Source organism: Mus pahari, chromosome 17 (genome assembly GCF_900095145.1).
Source record: "Mus pahari chromosome 17, PAHARI_EIJ_v1.1, whole genome shotgun sequence".
Classification (NCBI taxonomy): domain Eukaryota; kingdom Metazoa; phylum Chordata; class Mammalia; order Rodentia; family Muridae; genus Mus; species Mus pahari.
Window position 1 is genome coordinate 42,265,461 of NC_034606.1, and position 16,656 is coordinate 42,282,116.

Genomic DNA, 16,656 nt, shown 5'->3' on the forward strand with positions numbered 1-16,656 from the left:
GGAGGGGAGGGGAGGGGAGGGGAGGGGGAAATAACTTGAGAGCCAGTTTCTCCATCTTTTCGTGGAGCCACAATCAGGAACCCCATATGATTAGTGGTTATCATCCTCTCTGGGTCCAGGGACCCCAAGAAAATTTTAGTGTGCATGCAAACAAAATCCCTTTTTAACAATTAGCACTTTTAAATGCTATATTCAGAAATCCAAATATTGTTCCACTTTTTTTTAAAGCTGTAAATGAAGCATATCTTTTGTGAAACTTTTGGCTTCTAAATTGTGCAAAAAGTTGAAAAAAGAAAAAAGAAACTGGCACAGGTGTCCTAGCATTCAAAAGGAAAATGAATTCCCCACTCGCAATCCTGAGTTAACTGCTAACACTTGTTTCTCCAGTGGGTCCATTTTTATTGATGTTTTCTACTAGAAAAACGGGAATCCTGGTAGAGTGAGAAAGCCTGGGACTCAGCTCAGGAAATGTGTGTCTTGACATCTGGAAGCCGTTCATTAGCCGGATACTGTCCCATCTCTATCTTTTAACCCTTTAAAATGTACATAGTCATCTCTCCCAGCACCCACTGAAAGCCCTCCAATTCCACATACTTAATAAAACAGAAACACAGGTGGAAACCATCACTTCAAGGCCGTCTTTAACCCCTCCAAATTGCAGAGAGTTAGTGTATTGTGGAAGAATAGATGCTGCCTGCCTGTCAGTAAAGCTGTACCGGTCGCCACCGTGGTTAGAGACCAGCAAACAAGGCAGGTGGCTAGTGTGAAAGGAAGAGGAGGGGTCTAAACTCCCTGGACCCAGCAACTATCTATCAGAGAAGTACAGCACCAAGACCAGAAGAGCTAAGTTTACAAGTAAGCTGCAGAAAGAACTCCATACTTTGTTCACAGTTTAAAAGCCTCTTATATAACAGAATAGACCAAGACCAGACTCAGAAGAAAGCCGACTAAGAAACAGCCCTACACCCCCGGAGGCTGCAGACTACAGGAGTGGCACAGGTGTTGGAAGGCAATTTTAGTTCACACTGTTGATTAGTTAAGTTAGTCTTCATAGTCACAGGTTCCACACCTGCATCAACTGGAAATATCTGAGGGAAACAAAACCAAAACCAAAACAACAACAAAAAAAGATCTACTATGAAGATATATAGATTTTCTGTTATTATTTCCTAAACAATATAGTGTAGTCACTATTTATACTTCATGACAATGTACTAGAAGCCATTAGTGATCTAGAGACCACTGAAGAGTTATAGAAGATATCCAGGTTAACATTAACCACTGTGCATTTAAACAAGGGATTCTGGGACCTGTGTATGAGGAAGGGAAAGGAGACATCTGTTGTATACAATGATCAATACTTATTGTAGTCCTGTGACTCATGCTCCCCAAAGCCTTCTTTAAGGGGTACTTTTCAGAGTGTTTTTTAAATCTACATTCTGTTATGAGGGTTTAACAAACCTGAAATCTTTCACCATGAAATATGCAGGCTGGCATTATAAACTGTCTAACCGTCCCATGGAGCCAATGAATGCTAAACAGGTAGGTCTTTCTCCACATAGCAAGGCAGAGCTAAGCTAAGCCACATCAGGCAGGAGACTTGGTAGATCACTGACACTGTGGCCCCAAGGGCACAGTTACACCTAAGCAGCCAGGAGCCGGCTCCCAACCTCAGGCTGAGTTCGAGGGCTTCAGATAAGACAGCAACTAAACTTTGGGGATTAAATTGCCATTTGCTGGCAGCCTTGCCTTCAGACACACTAAGATGGCAGAGATTGCCTCAGATCAAATGCAAATGTTTTGGCAAGAGGTCCATCTACACATACAACACCTGCCCTCATCTCTAGTCAATGTGCAAGCTGTTTTCCTCACAACAGAAACTGATCTAGCTCCTAGAACACCTAGAAGTAGAGAAAGCCAATCTCTACAGTCCCAGGGCACACTGCTTAGGCTCATGTCTTAAGTAACAGGTGGGATGAATAATTCCTTCACAGCTGCTGCAGAGAGGTCTCTAAAACACCTCAGTTACTTACCATCTGTAGTGAGAATTATGGAATTTTAGTTTCTTTAAAAACACAGAAATATTGTAAGGATGTGTTTTCATTCTAATCCCAGGTGTGGGATATATGGGGCTACTTTGGCCTCAAATATTTGCCTCAAATATTTCTGCAATTGTGTGATGTGTGGAATTCTGGGAGCTTTTCAGAGGGTATATAAGTGCTAGGGCCCCAAGAGGTGGGGCTGTTTGCAGTTTGCTAGTAGTTGTGTTCAAAGAAGAAACAAAAAGAAAGAACTCAGATTCAAAGATCTCCTTCTCTCCCAGCCCCCCACCCCTGCATCCTTATTTCTCTCCTATCTAGTGACAGAGGGTGAAACTGGGGAGGGGGAGAAAAAGGGTGGGGGGAGGGAGAAAGAACCCACAAAGTAGCAAAGACTGGCTACAAACCTTCTTCATCCCCATGCCGGTACAACTTCAGACATTCAGAAAGAATCCATGAGGCACAGAGGAGAGGTGCGGAAAAGGGTGTTCCAAAAATAGCAGTCACACTCCCTGGTGCACAGTGGAAGGCTGAACAGTAGGGGGCGAGTCTGCTGGGTCCAACCCTCCCTGAAACATTATATACTTCGAATTAAATCCAGAGACTTGGCTGCTGGGCTGTCTCCCAAACCACCTCAAAAAAAAAAACAAACAAAAAAAAAAAAAAACTGGACTGGTTGGGATCCTTCTGGCAAACAGCAGGAGAAGGGGCCAATCAAAACTCTTGGTTCTGCCAAAGAGCTGCAGCTTTTTCCTTAAAGGGAAACACTTTCAGGGTGTGTGTGTGTGTGTGTGTGTGTGTGTGTGTGTCTGTGCATGTGTGATTCTTCTGAACTTCATTTCTATGTCTTTCTTCTACTACATTTGGTCCCTTTTGCATCGCTGCCAGCAATTGCCACTGAGTGTAATAAAAGACAAGTCTACAGAAAGACAGGGAGCTGGACATTACTGAGCTCAGAAGGCGGGGCATCCCTCACCTTGCTGCCATTGCTGAAGGCTATGCTGCACATTCTTCCCTCATCCTCACATCTCCCCTACTGCCTCTCCTGTTCTTTAATCTCACTTCCCAGCCACTCAGAGCTCCACCAATCAAGAATCAGCGTAAAACTCTGCCGAAGCTGGTGTCTACAACTGGGTCACAGCAAGACAGCAGAGCTGCTCAGACCAGCTGTAAAAAGCAACTTTTTCTTTTTAGGTTTCTAACCATCAGTGAAATAGCATTTTTGTTTGTTTGCTTGCTTGCTTAAAATGTACTAAAATGTATTACTAGACGTGTGAAATTAAATTTAAAAAAAAAATCCAAAGACATACAACTCAGCCTTATTGGATGCCACACTCAGGAAATTATAGTCAAACTGCCTTGAGTTTCTAAGTGCTTTCAATTTCTGCACCTATCTTGTATGAACTGATAATAAACAGTGAGTGAAATAATACAAGCCTACAAACGACACTTTAATTAACACTGGCACAGCGGAGAGAAGGCATGCTGGGATACCTCACAATCCTCAGGGTGAATCTCGGCTCAACCACTTCCGGTCATAGGAACTTAGCCACATCATCTAGTTTCTCTGAATCCCAGTTTTGGCATTTATAAATAGAAATGTAATGTCACAAAACACTCTTCACTGCCATGAAGGATTAGGGAAATGCAAAGGCAAGGAACCCAGTCCCTCACCTGAATCAGGCTCCTGAGCAGCCAGCACTGTCAGGTTTCCCAGGTACTTCCTCCAGTGCTCTCTGTAATCCAAAGGCAAGTCAGACTCCCACAAACCCTCACCTTGGGAGTCTGTGTTTTCACAGCTAACTATAACTAGCATAGTTCAGACCTACATCTCTGCATCTTTCTCCTTTTGTTCTCAGGAAAAACAAATTTCCTTGCTTGCCAACATGGATTCTCATTTGATCTCTTACAGCTTCTGTTTGACCCAAGATATATCACAATTTCATTGCTAGTCAAAAACTTCCCAGCTCAGTCACGAACTCCACCTCTGTGCTTAATTATTATTGATATTTACTAAAGATACTAAGTCAATGCAAGGATAGTTTTAAAACAACAGAGCTATATATTTAATACTCTAGATTTTTCTCTTACCCACCCTGCTTCATAGGATGAGGACAGTCTTCATACTGCTGTCCAAACTTAGCCAGTCGATGACTCACCTGATCTCCAAAAAGCTCCATCTCCTCCTAAGGCCAAGTCTTGGTTACCAAATGAAGAGGCTGTTAAGATTCCCTTCAGCTTGCCATAAGAGCTGATCTAGGCTCAATGCTTTCTCCAGCCCCGCTCTTCTGTTTTGAAGTTTTAGAGCCCTTCCTCCCACCGCTGCATTTAGCATCCTAAGCCCTACCAGCTAAGACTCTCTGGTGGCCACTTTCCTTTCCTAGACACTAAGGAGAAGCAGTTCTTCTGGATCCCTACGATCTCCACCTCTGCACAAAATTCTCCAGCAAATATGTATTTCCCTCATGGAATCACAGCATACAGGCTGTATGGAAAGCCCCAAAGAATCCACTCCAACACTTCTGTGTACAGAAAAGAAAAATTTTAAAAGCTACATTTTGCCAGGCAGTGGTAGTGCATACTTTAAATCCCAGCACTGGGGAGACAGAGGAAGACGGATCTCTGAGAGTTCCAGGCCAGCCTGGTTTACAGAGCAAGTTCCAGAGCGGCCAGGGCTACACAGAGAAAACCTGTGCACATATGGGGGTTTCGGGGGTAGATTTTTACTTAAAACTAGTAAAAAAAATGTTACCAATGCACTCGATCGACATGAAAGGGGGCACTTGTTTCTCAAGGTGACAAAGTGCATGGCAGGGCCCCTCAAGGGAGGGCTACTTGGTCTGCAGATTCTAGGGATTACATCCTTCCAGTCTTTCCTTGCAGAAAAGGCACAGTGATTCAAGTGACAGTCTGGAGGGGATAGAAAACAAGGCGACTAGTCACATAGTACTGTGACAGACATGATGTAAAATGGAAAGGAGTGGAACCATGATTGGGTCATATTTTCTTTTTCTTTTAAATACAAAGTCAGGCCGAGAATTATTTACTTTATTTATATGACTACTCTGTCATATAAATAGCTGTCTTCAGGCACACCAGAAGAGGGTATTGGACTCCATTACAGATGGTTGTGAGCCACCATGTGATTGCTAGAAATTGAACTCAGGACCTCTGGAGGAGCAGTCAGTGCTCTTAACCACTGAGCCATCTCTCCAACCCCTCATATTTTCAAAGGTGACCTAACTCCACATTTCCTCAAGACTCCTTAACATCCCAAAACAGCACTGCCAGCCTCAGATCACATGTTCAAATATGTGAGCCTGTGGGGGAACCCATAACTGGTAACAAAGATAAAGGACTTTCTAAACAAATTCAGAAAGACAACAAAAATCGGGGTTAGAAAGGTGGCTCAACAGTTAAAAGCACTGGCTGCTCTTCTTGAGGTCCTGAGTTCAATTCCCAGCACCAACAAAATGGCTTACAAAAACATCTATAATCAGTCTCATGGGATCCAATGACCTCTGCTGGTGTGCAGACATATATGCAGACAAAATACTCACCTACATAAAATATATGAATAAATCATTTTAAATTAAAAAAAAAAGAAATTTAAGGGCCAGAATTATAGATTTAGTGGTATAGCATGCACAAGACCTTGGGTTCCATCCCTAGTCATCAGGGAAAAAAGAAAAGGCAAAAGATTTACAAGAAAGAAGTTCAGAAGACAAAGACACAGTGCAAAACACCCAGCACCACTGGCACAAATTAAAATCAAAGATGAACTATTGCACGCCTCCTGGAGTGACGCTGGGTCAGAAACACTAGGTAGTGGGAAAAAGACATGCACTCCTTGTTGATGAAAACCCAAATACAACAGCCACTTTGGGAAACACTTCGGTGTTCCTCATAAACTTAACATGCATTTAACATGGCCCACCAGTCCCACCTCTATTCATTCACCCAGAAGACATAGGTAAATGCAGGAGTCCACACACAAATCTTTATTGTAGCTTTATTCACAATGTCAAAACCTGGAGACAATCCAAATGTTCATCAAAAAGAGAATACACAAACTGTAGTGTGTGTATAAATAATCACTCGACAATAAAGAATAAATTACTAATTGGTACATAAAACCCAGTGGACTAATTCCAAAAGAACTACACCAGAAGCCAGATAAAAGGCTATGTATATGTGTAACATTCATGGAAAGGTCAGCAGCTGGGAACAGGAAGAGACCAGCTACAGAGAGCCCAAAGGAACACTGGATGTACTTTGATAGTGGCAATGGCTATATGACTAAGTTTGTCAAATTTCATAAAAATAAAATCTTAAAGGATGAATTTCACTGCATGTAAAATACAACTAATTATATATGTGTGTGTGTGTATATATATATATATATATATATATATATATATATATATATATAATCCTTCCTTCTTTCCTTCCTCAAGAAATTTGTAAGAAAGCACCCTTTCCCTTCCCTCATTGGGTAGTAAGCAACTAAGGACACAGATGAAATGGTGAGTTGAGGAATGCCCACGCAGCAAGATATGGGAACAGTGAGAGTTAGGGAACTAGTGACAAAGTTAACGGGCAACAGTCCATGACTGGGTACTCAAGGCATGAAACCAGGTTTCAGGGGTGGAAGAGATAGTCATTGTGACTAGTGCTCCACACTTAATGTATTCCACTGAGCAAGTAACTAACTAAACTAAGGCTAAGGGAGCCAAGTTCCTCCCTGCTGGAGAAGATATTTATAAAACTGAATGGAATAGAACAAGCATTAAATAGAATTATTTGTATAAACTCATGGTTTTATAATATAAAATGCATGGTTTATCATTTATATATAAAAACACTGGTCATGCATAGAACACAAAGATATAAAGATATACACTGCAGTAGTCTGAATAGGTATGGCCCCCATAGACTCATGTGTTTGAATACTTAGCTCACAGAGAATGGTACTATAAGGAGGTATGGCCTTGTTGGAATAGGTGTGGCCTTGTTGGAGCAAGTGTCACTGTGGGGGCAGGTTTGAAGTATCCTATGCTTAAGCCCCACCCAGTGTGAAATCAGAGTCTCCTGGCTGCCTTTGGATCAAGATGTAGAACTCTCAGCTCCTTCTCTAGCACTATGTCTGCCAGCAGGCTGCCATGCTTCCTGCCATGATGATAATGGACTGAACCTTTGAAACTGCAGCCAGCCCCAATTTTTTTATAGAGTTGCCATAGTCATGCTGTCTCTTTAAAACAAAAAACCCTAAGACAGCTGTTGGTACTAGGGATATTGCCATGATAGGCCTGACCATGCTTTTGTTTGGAGGAATATGAATTTTGAGACTTTAGAGACTTTAATCTGGAAAGCAGTGGAATGCTTTAAGTAGAGTTTAATAGGCCACCCTAGTAGGAATATGGAAGACAATGTTGCTGAGGGTCATTTGAACTCTGGGGGCCTGACTTAAGTGATTTCAGAGAAGAATTTTAGTATGTTGCCTAGAAATCGTTCTTATGATATTTTGGTGAAGAATGTGGCTCTTTTCTGCCCTTGTCTGAAGAGTCTGCCTGAGGCTACAATGAAGAGATTTGGAAATGCACTGAGAAAGGAAATCTCAAAAAAGCAGAGCATAGACTCTGTCCTGTGGTTCACTCTTATGAAGAGTGTTTTGATCAAGCATAGCAAGCTTAGAAAGGAAAAATGCCAGATATATGGTTCAAGTATTAGAGGGGCACCAGAAGTGGAATGGAGCTAAATTCTGTGTTCAAGAAGATAAACAGATTAAGAGAGTAGGGACTATGGGGTCAAATCCCACCCAGTTAATCTTCCATCACAAGAAAATGATGTTGGAAAAGGGATTTTGCCACCTATTCTAAATTTTCCATGTGGTTGTGGTTGTGTGAGGGGCAATTATATCATGTTAGGCCTTATTATGACCAGGTTATTGTTTTCATTTGGACATAAGGAAATATGATTGTCTGTCGAGGTAACATGGAATGAATTGTGATGGCTCTTTTCTATATTTGACTATATCTGGAATGAACAATCCGGAAATGGAGAGCACACCTGTGCTCGGATCTTGAGGCAGAAAGAGAACATGCCTTTAATTCAGATCTTAAGGTACTGTGGCATGCTTATAATGAAGAGGAACTTTAAAAGCTTAGGTCCAGGCATGGTGGTACACACCTTTAATCTTAGGAGACATAAACAAGCAGGCCTCTGAATTCACGGCCACCCTGGTACAAAGCAAGTTCCAGGTAAAGAAAAGCTTAGATCCTGGCATAGTACACGCCTTTAATCCCTGCACTCAGAAGACAGGCATGCAGATCTCTGAGGTCAAAGTCAGTTCATAGAGAGCAAATTCCAGGATAGCCCTGCTTAGGCAGTGAAGGAAATCACCAAAAACAGAAAGTTGGTGAAGATATAATAGAAGAAAGGGGCCATGTTCCAGCTCCAGCAAGCAGCAGCTACTGCCATGTACCTCTGGCTTTAGAGTCAAGAATAGAAGAGGTTACTGGTACAATTGATGCTGGTTAGCTGGAGCTAAGAAATTAACAGTGATTAAGAAGAGACCAGCATCACTGAGGTGAAATCTTCTAGGAAGTGTTACCTGAGAGTACAAAGAAGCTGTCTTCTAGAGATAAACATCATGCTGGCAGCCGGACTTGGTAATGTGTAAGAGTCACCCAGGTGGACTGGTTTTGAAGACAGGAAGAGGTCACAGAGCAGCTGAGGCTTGGCACTGTGAGAGGTCAGGGGAGACCATTGGTGAAGGTGCAGCCTCAGTGTCAGTTAAAGGCCCAGGACTGAAGGGGTCATGAAAAGAAGTTGAAGCTTGACACCATAAACAGAGCCTATGAAAGGTTATTGGTGAAAGTGCAGCACAGTCGTAGCAGCATTTTAGAGATGCTAGTACTGTGGGATGAACAATAAGAACAGCAGCAGCAGCAGAAGCTGTGTCCTAAAAGCTGTGCAAACGAACTATGGATTTCCTTGGAGACCCTCAGAGGTTATAGAGATGCCAGAGCCATGGGATACCTGGCAAAGAAAGTTGCTAACAGGGAGTAGAACCAGCCCAAGATAAAGAATTGGGTTGTAGTCAACAAAACAGAAAGGAGCTGGACATCAGACATAGAGATACAGGGTTTGGAGTTTTCCCAGATGGTTTTTGGTCTTGCTTTGGTCCAGTATTCCCTTACTATGATGTTGTAGAATGGTAATGTATATAACTGTGATGCTGGAAGTATGTGATCCTGATTTTTTATTTTGATTTTGTAAGTGATTATACTTAAGTGATTACATGAATCTCAGAAGAGACTTTGAACTTGGACATTTAAACATTGTTGAGATTGTGATAGGCTATGGGGACTTTTGAAGTTGGACTAAATGTATTTTTGCATTATGTTATGGCTACAAGCCTATGGGGGCCACTCCTAGGAGAATGGATTGCGATGGTTTGAATAGGTTTGGCTCCCATAAACTCATCTGTTTGAATGTTTGGCTCACAGGGAATGGCACTATAGGAGGTGTGGCCTTGTTGGAGAAAGTGTCACTGTGGGGGTAGGTTTGGAGTCTCCTATGCGTAAGTTCTGCCCAGGGTGGAATCAGTTTCCTGCCTGCCTTCAGATCAAGAGGTAGAACTCTCAGCTCCTCCAGTACAATGTCTGCCTGTAGGCTGCCAAGCTTCCTGCCATGATGATGGACGGAGTCTCTGAAACTGTAGGCAGCCTCAATGAAATGTCTTCCTTTATAAGAGTTGCCTTGGTCATGGTGTCTCTCGACAGCAATAAACCCTAACCACGAAACAAACAAACAAACAAACAAAACCCTAACTATGATATACATGGAGTGTATGTATGGAGTGTCTGTAGCATTTACTGTCTGCTGAAAGCCACGAGTCAATGATCAACCAGGCAATACGCACACCTGCCACCAGACCTTAGCTTCTAACTACCATCCCTCCACACCCTGGCTTCCAACTACCATTCTTCATATGAAAGAACAGGGGCTCCTTGGAAATGGCTTATTCCAGGGCTTGGACAAGAATAAAACAAAACAACATGGAAAGATCTTACAACAGGAAGCAAGGAACTGTCTCATGAGTGACAGAGACAAACCAAAGTGCAAAGAAGCTTAAGGTGGTCTCACTGGCCAAATACAAGACAAGTTGAGTAGCAGAATTATATATCAGCAATATAACCCACTGAAAAAGATACACAGAAAAATCAATGAGAACAGTCCTTCTTATAACAGAACAGCACTGATAAACACAAACTAAGAGAAACAGGATCACTTCATCACTCAACTAGCACAGAAAGGGCCAGCCCAGGCAGGAACTGCCAAGAGTACTAAGGTAAAGGCTGAGGCTGCAGCTCAGTGACACAACACTCTAGCACACTCAAGTCCCAGTTCAATCCCCAGCACTGTGAACACCACAACATGAAAACCTAAGGCCCTCAGGTAGCAGTCTGTTGTAGAACATGATAATGTGTGTGTGATCTAAAATACCTTTCCAACAACAACAACAAAAAACTATGAGAGAGAAAATAATGAGCTTACATGAAAACACTTGGCAGATATCAACATTACAAGGTAATCCTAATGTTATTATTGGCTGGGGGGACACAGGGAGACAAGGGTCAAAGGCAGCGAGAAGAACACAGAACCATCTCTTCCCTACTCCTGACAAACTGAACTAACTATCCTCAGGAAGAAGCTGAGGAGCTCAAACCTAGATTCTTCAAAACTATCAAGGCCAATGAGATGGCTCAGTGGGTGAGAGACCTGCTACCAAGCCTAGGGGACCAGAGTTTAATCCTTAAGATTCACTTAGTGGGAGGAAACCAACCCCTGCATTTATCATCACCTCCACACTTGTACTGTGCAGGTGGATCCTGGGGCTTACTGGCCTGTCAGCCTAGTTGGGGAGCTCCAGGCCAATGAGAACCTATGGCTAAAAAAGTCAATGTGGACAGCCCTAGAGAAACAATACTCAAGGCTGACCTCGATCCTCCATATGCATGCACACACATACACATGTACCCACCTACAGAGGGGGGGGGGAGAGAAAGGGAGGGAGGGACAGAGACAGCCTGATAGAGAGAGACAGACAGACAGACAGACAGACAGACAGACAGAGACAGCCTGACTGGAATATCCATCCTCCTGCTCTATCCTCCTCAGAGTTATTCTCAGACCTGACAGGCTGCTTGGATTCCACTAACAAATCTCTCCCCTAAATATTCAATTCCTTAATATTTAACACTTTTAAATCCCAAAAATTCACCAAAGTTAATTTGGCTCCATTTGGAGGCAGATCCATCAGTAAAATCTAATATGTTTGTTTTTATGTTTTCAACAATGTGGGTTATAAAAAGGCAACATTTTTCTCTTATGTGCCAGGAGTCCCAGAAGATTAGGGAGCAGCAGCAGACAGCCCACACAGAGCTCACTGTATATTCTGCAGCACATAACACTTCAGCATCCATTTTATCTGGCAGCAGGAAGAATATAAGTTAGGGCCCTACAATTATCCTAGTAGAGAGGCACACCGAAGGGAATGTAGGCATAACAGCTACAATAATGGCAACACAAATAGCCATCGTACTTAGAGCCAAGCATGCCAAGAGCTTTTAAACACCCACATCCCTAATGCTACCCTCTCCCTCCATGCAGGTGGGCCAATTCCATTCCATTCTTTTCCAGCCCACATAAGTTCAAAGGAACAGACAATCTGCTGCCAAGAACAAGAAGCGAAGAAAGCCTCTGTATTTCTGAACACAAAAGACCAAAAAGCAAAGGTTCTAAGTCTCCAACCGAATGAGCTGCCATTTCCCACCTCCCAGCCCCTTTCTGACATCAACCCTGCCCCCGGATGCCTTAGAAACCCCCTTCTCCATTTCCCCAGATACTTATTTCTTCACTGCAGTGTGACCACTACTGGCATCCCCACTATAATAGACCTACTGAGGACAGGGTTCTCCCCCTCCCCCACCCCAAGATCCTTACAAGTACATGGTGCTAAGGGCAACAGTACAAAATAAACAATAAACAATAATAAAAATAAAAAATAAACAATATTTAAAAGTGCTGAATAAACAGGAAAATGTGTTGTGGTAAGAAAATGGTTGGTAGTAATCTGAGGTGCTATGATACAGGACTGTCAGCACAGAAACCATGCTAACTCGAGTCTACACTGAAAAAATTGTTGTGGTGAGCATATTTATATATGAAAAATCAGCTCTTAACAGTCTCTAACAGAGAACTTTAAAATAAAAGATAAACTTAAAAGCATCACTTACTTGAAAAAAAAAAAAAAACACTACTCATATTAAGTGTTATATTCTCAAGCACAAAGCAGAAGTGTACAGTCTACAAAATGACAGCCCTGCCATCCAGCTCCGGTCCCAGCAGCTCTTCAAGGAATCTCCTCACCCTTACCAACAGCACCTGATCTGCGGGTGCTACCTGCGAAGAGCTGTCCCTACTACTGCCAGTTCTAAACTCCAAGCCACCCTGGACAACCTTCCCTACCGACAACACTGGTCAAAATCAAACTCAACATGTTGGATAGAGTACAGCAGCCAAAGCAACCTCATGGTCCTGAGGCTGCTCTGTTTGCATCCTCAGCCACACGTCTGCTTAAGATGTTTTTCCTTCCAAACAAAAACAGAGCAATTACTTTGGGGATGCAAAATTTACCAAATTTTATGTAACAGGGCATCAGAGCTAAAAGCAACCTCGGCAATAGCTTCCCCAACCTCGAACAACAGACGGCAAACAGTTCACAGGAGTCAAAGACTACACACAGCAGTTACACTGAGTCAGAAATGACAAAGCTGTGTCTGATTTGCCCAGCAGTGCTCAGCCCAACACGCACTGAGCCAGATGAGCACAAACACTCATGGGAAAGCTGCAGCCACGGCCCACAACATCCTGCTTCATCTCTGCTCCAGCCCTGAGTTTCCAGCTTGTCTTTCTTCTAACCACTCTAAAAACTATGTAATTTTAAGCTAGCTTAAAAAAAATACCCCCTCTCCCATGAACTGGGGTGGGGGTGGCTTGGAATGAATCAGTAGAGAGGAAGGGGGTGAGGTAAATACAGTCCTCTTATGAAATCCTTTAAAAATAGCATTGAAATTTTAATTTTAAATTAAAACATCTCTCTTTGTCCATTCAAGTCCCTTCCAATAGTTCTCTTAAATTAACCAATCTTCTCTTAATGACTCTCCTTTCTGGAATTCCTCCTCAGAAAAACTAAGAAAACCATCCTGAAGCCTGGGCCTTCCCTCCCCCTTGTTTGTGGCCTCATAAGCTAATGGTACCATAAAACCCAGCCAAGTTTTGAAAATGCATATTCCTAAGACCCACGCAAACCGTCCTGGTTGTATAGGTCTGGTGAGGTATAGCTGGCCTAAGGCCTGGAGTGTTTTTAAGGTCCTAAGGAGGTTCTAATGCACAGCCAGCAAAGGCGGAAGCCCTCCACTGACACCTCAGAAGTCCATCATTTGGTCATTATATACTCTTCACGTCACCACTTGTTCTGCACGTGTACACTACTAGACTACTGCACTAAGGCAGAGCAGCTCCAGACAGAAGGCCCACTGGACACACTGCCTTGCTGCACTCAGGAAAGTCTGTCTGTAAAGTTCCAAGGTTCAGGGACAACAAACGGCCAGCATTTCACCAAACTAACAGAACACAGAAGGAGAAAGGGCTGCAAAGGAGGTTTTTTTACTCAAACATTTAGGTTTTCTTTTTCTTTTTTTTTTTTTTTAACCAAGAACCCAGATGGTCTTTCTGTATCAAAAATAGCTTCCTGTGGTACATGTACAAACCCAACCCCAACAAGGCACAAGAATACACCATGCATTTTCATGTGTTCTCCTGTGTATGCTAACTCCTCTCTTGAATAGCTTTACCTTGTCCCCAAACTATCTGTCTTTCAAAAACCCTTCAAACACTATTTCAACAACCACTGAGATTCTGCTACATGGAAGGTATGAACTGAAGTTTAAAACCATGCCCATATTGGTATAGAAATAGAGACATTGATCAACAGAATTGAATCAAAGACCCAGAAATAACCCCACATACCTATGGACATTTGATTGATTGATTGATTGATTGATTGATTGATTGATTGATTTTTAATAAAGAAGCCAAAACCGCAGGGTGGTGGTGGCACACGCCTTTAATTCCAGCACTTGGGAGGCAGAAGCAGGCGGATTTCTGAGTCTGGGATCAGCCTGGTCTACAGAGTGAGTTCCAGGACAGCCAAGGCTACACAAAGAAACCCTGTCTCAGAAAAAAAAAAAAAAAAAGCTAAAACTATACAATAGGGAGAAAAAAGCATCTTCAACAAATGGTGCTGGTCTAACTGGTTATCTGCATGCAGAAGATTGCAAATAGATTCATATTTATCACCTGCACAAAACTCAAGTCCAAGTGGATCAAAGACATCAATGTAAAACCAGATACAGTAAATATAATAGAGAAGAAAGTGGGGAATAGCCTTGAACTCACTGGTACAGGAGACAACTTCCTGAACAGAACACTAGTGGCTCAGGCTCTAAGATCAACAACTGATACATGGGACCTCATGAAACTGAAAAGCTTCTGTAAGGCAACGGACAAAACAGATTGGAAAAGGATCTTCACCAACGCTACATCTGACAGAGGGCTAATATCCAACATTTATAAAGAACTCAAGAAGTTGAACACCAACAGCCTAAATAACCCAGTTAAAAAATGGAGCACAGAGCTAAACAGAAAATTCTCAACCAAGGAATCTGGAATGGCCAAGAAGTACTTTAAAAGATGTTCAAAGTCTTTAGTCGTCAGAAAAAAATGCAAACCAAAACAACTCTGAGATTCCATCTTATACTGGTCAGAATGGCTGAGATCAAAAACTCAACTGACAGCAGATACTGGCAAGGATGTGGAGCAAGGGGAACACTCCTCCATTGCTGGTGGGAGTGCAAACTTATACAACCACTTTGGAAATCAATTTGGCTGTTTCTCAGAAAACTGGAAATAGTTCTACTTCAAGACTCAGCTACACCACTCCTGGGCACATACCCAAAAGATGCTCTACCATCCCACAAGGACACTTGCTCAACTATGTTCATAGCAGCTTTATTCATAATAGCCAGAAACTGGAAACAATCTTGACGTCCCTCAACTAAAGGACTGCCTGCCTGGATAAAGACAAGCAGATAGGCAGACAGACAGACCTGGAACTTACTTTGTATGTAGACCAGGCTAGTCTCGAGTTCTCGGATCTGAATGTCTCTGTCTCCCAAGCACTGGGACTAACGGAGTGCACCACCAGGCCTGGGTCATGACTACTTTTTAATAAATTAAATTTTAAAATATGGAAGAGAAAGTAAAAAGTCCTAATTGGTAGCAGTAAATCACAACCCCAGCTTAAAGCCAAGAACAATGAAGCAGAGTTGTTCCTGTCACCTATGGGATTGTAGGCAAATCCTTTGTCTATAAGACAGGCAGACCAAACTGGGCAGGAATCACACAGAGGTACCATGAAGTGCACAGATAAGGACTTCACAAAACCAAAGTTAAAGGTTGCTGTCTACACAGCTACAGACTGTCCCACATAAGAATGGGAACCACTCTGGGTGGAGAAGACAAGAGGTGCAGTCTCACCAGGCATGGAGGCACACACCTTTAATCTCAGCATTCAGTGGGTGAAGACAAGGGTAACAGGAGTTTCAGGGCCAGCCTCAGACACATAATGAACTCAAAACCAGCCTGAGCTACATGAGACCCTCCCTTAAATGTTCTTGCTATAGTCCATGTGAGGTGTGTCTATCTGTGCACAGACAGACAGACAGACAGACAGACAGACAGACACACACACACACACACACACACACACACACATCGGAATTTCACGAGCTTTCCCCAGTATTTTAATGACAAATTCAATATCTTCAAAAGAGTAGTTGAGGGGCTGGTGAGATGGCTCAGCGGGTAAGAGCACTTGACTGCTCTTCCGAAGGTCCTGAGTTCAAACCCCAGCAACCACATGGTGGCTCACAGCCATCCGTAAGGAGATCTGACTCCCTTTTCTGGGGTGTCTGAAGACAGCTACAGTGTACTTACATATAATAAATAAATAAATAAATCTTTAAAAAAAAAAAAGAGTAGTTGAAGTTGAGGCTGTGGATGTGGCTGAGTTGATAGAGTGTTCCTCTAGCATGTGATGTGTGTGGCCCTGAGCTTAATCCACAACATTATGTAAATGTGGTCTGGTAGTAAAGCCAGGAAGTGGAGGCTGGAAGATGAGAATTAAGTTCAAACTAATCATGAACTACATGAGACCTATCCTAAAAGCAAAAACAAACAAACAAAAGCAGTTAGTCAGTCTCCCATGCAGGAGTCAACCTACTGCTATACAGCTTGCTTGCCCCTCTAGCCCAGATCATACCGAAATTCCTTCTAGTACAAGAGTCCAAGCTCTACACAGGTTCTCAAAAAAATCAACAAGCTGGGCGTGGTGGTGCATGCCTTTAATCCCAGTACTGGGGAGGCAGAGGCAGGCGGATTTCTGAGTTCCAGGCAAGCCTGGTCTACAAAGTGAGTTCCAGGACAG

At 42.7% G+C, this 16,656-nt stretch overlaps 1 protein-coding gene across 7 annotated transcripts in view; it reads right to left on the reverse strand.

The window, feature by feature from the left end:
- The window catches only part of Rbfox2 (RNA binding fox-1 homolog 2), a 227,308-nt gene that overhangs the window by 177,518 nt on the left and 33,134 nt on the right, over positions 1 to 16,656 (reverse strand). The window lies entirely within an intron of this gene.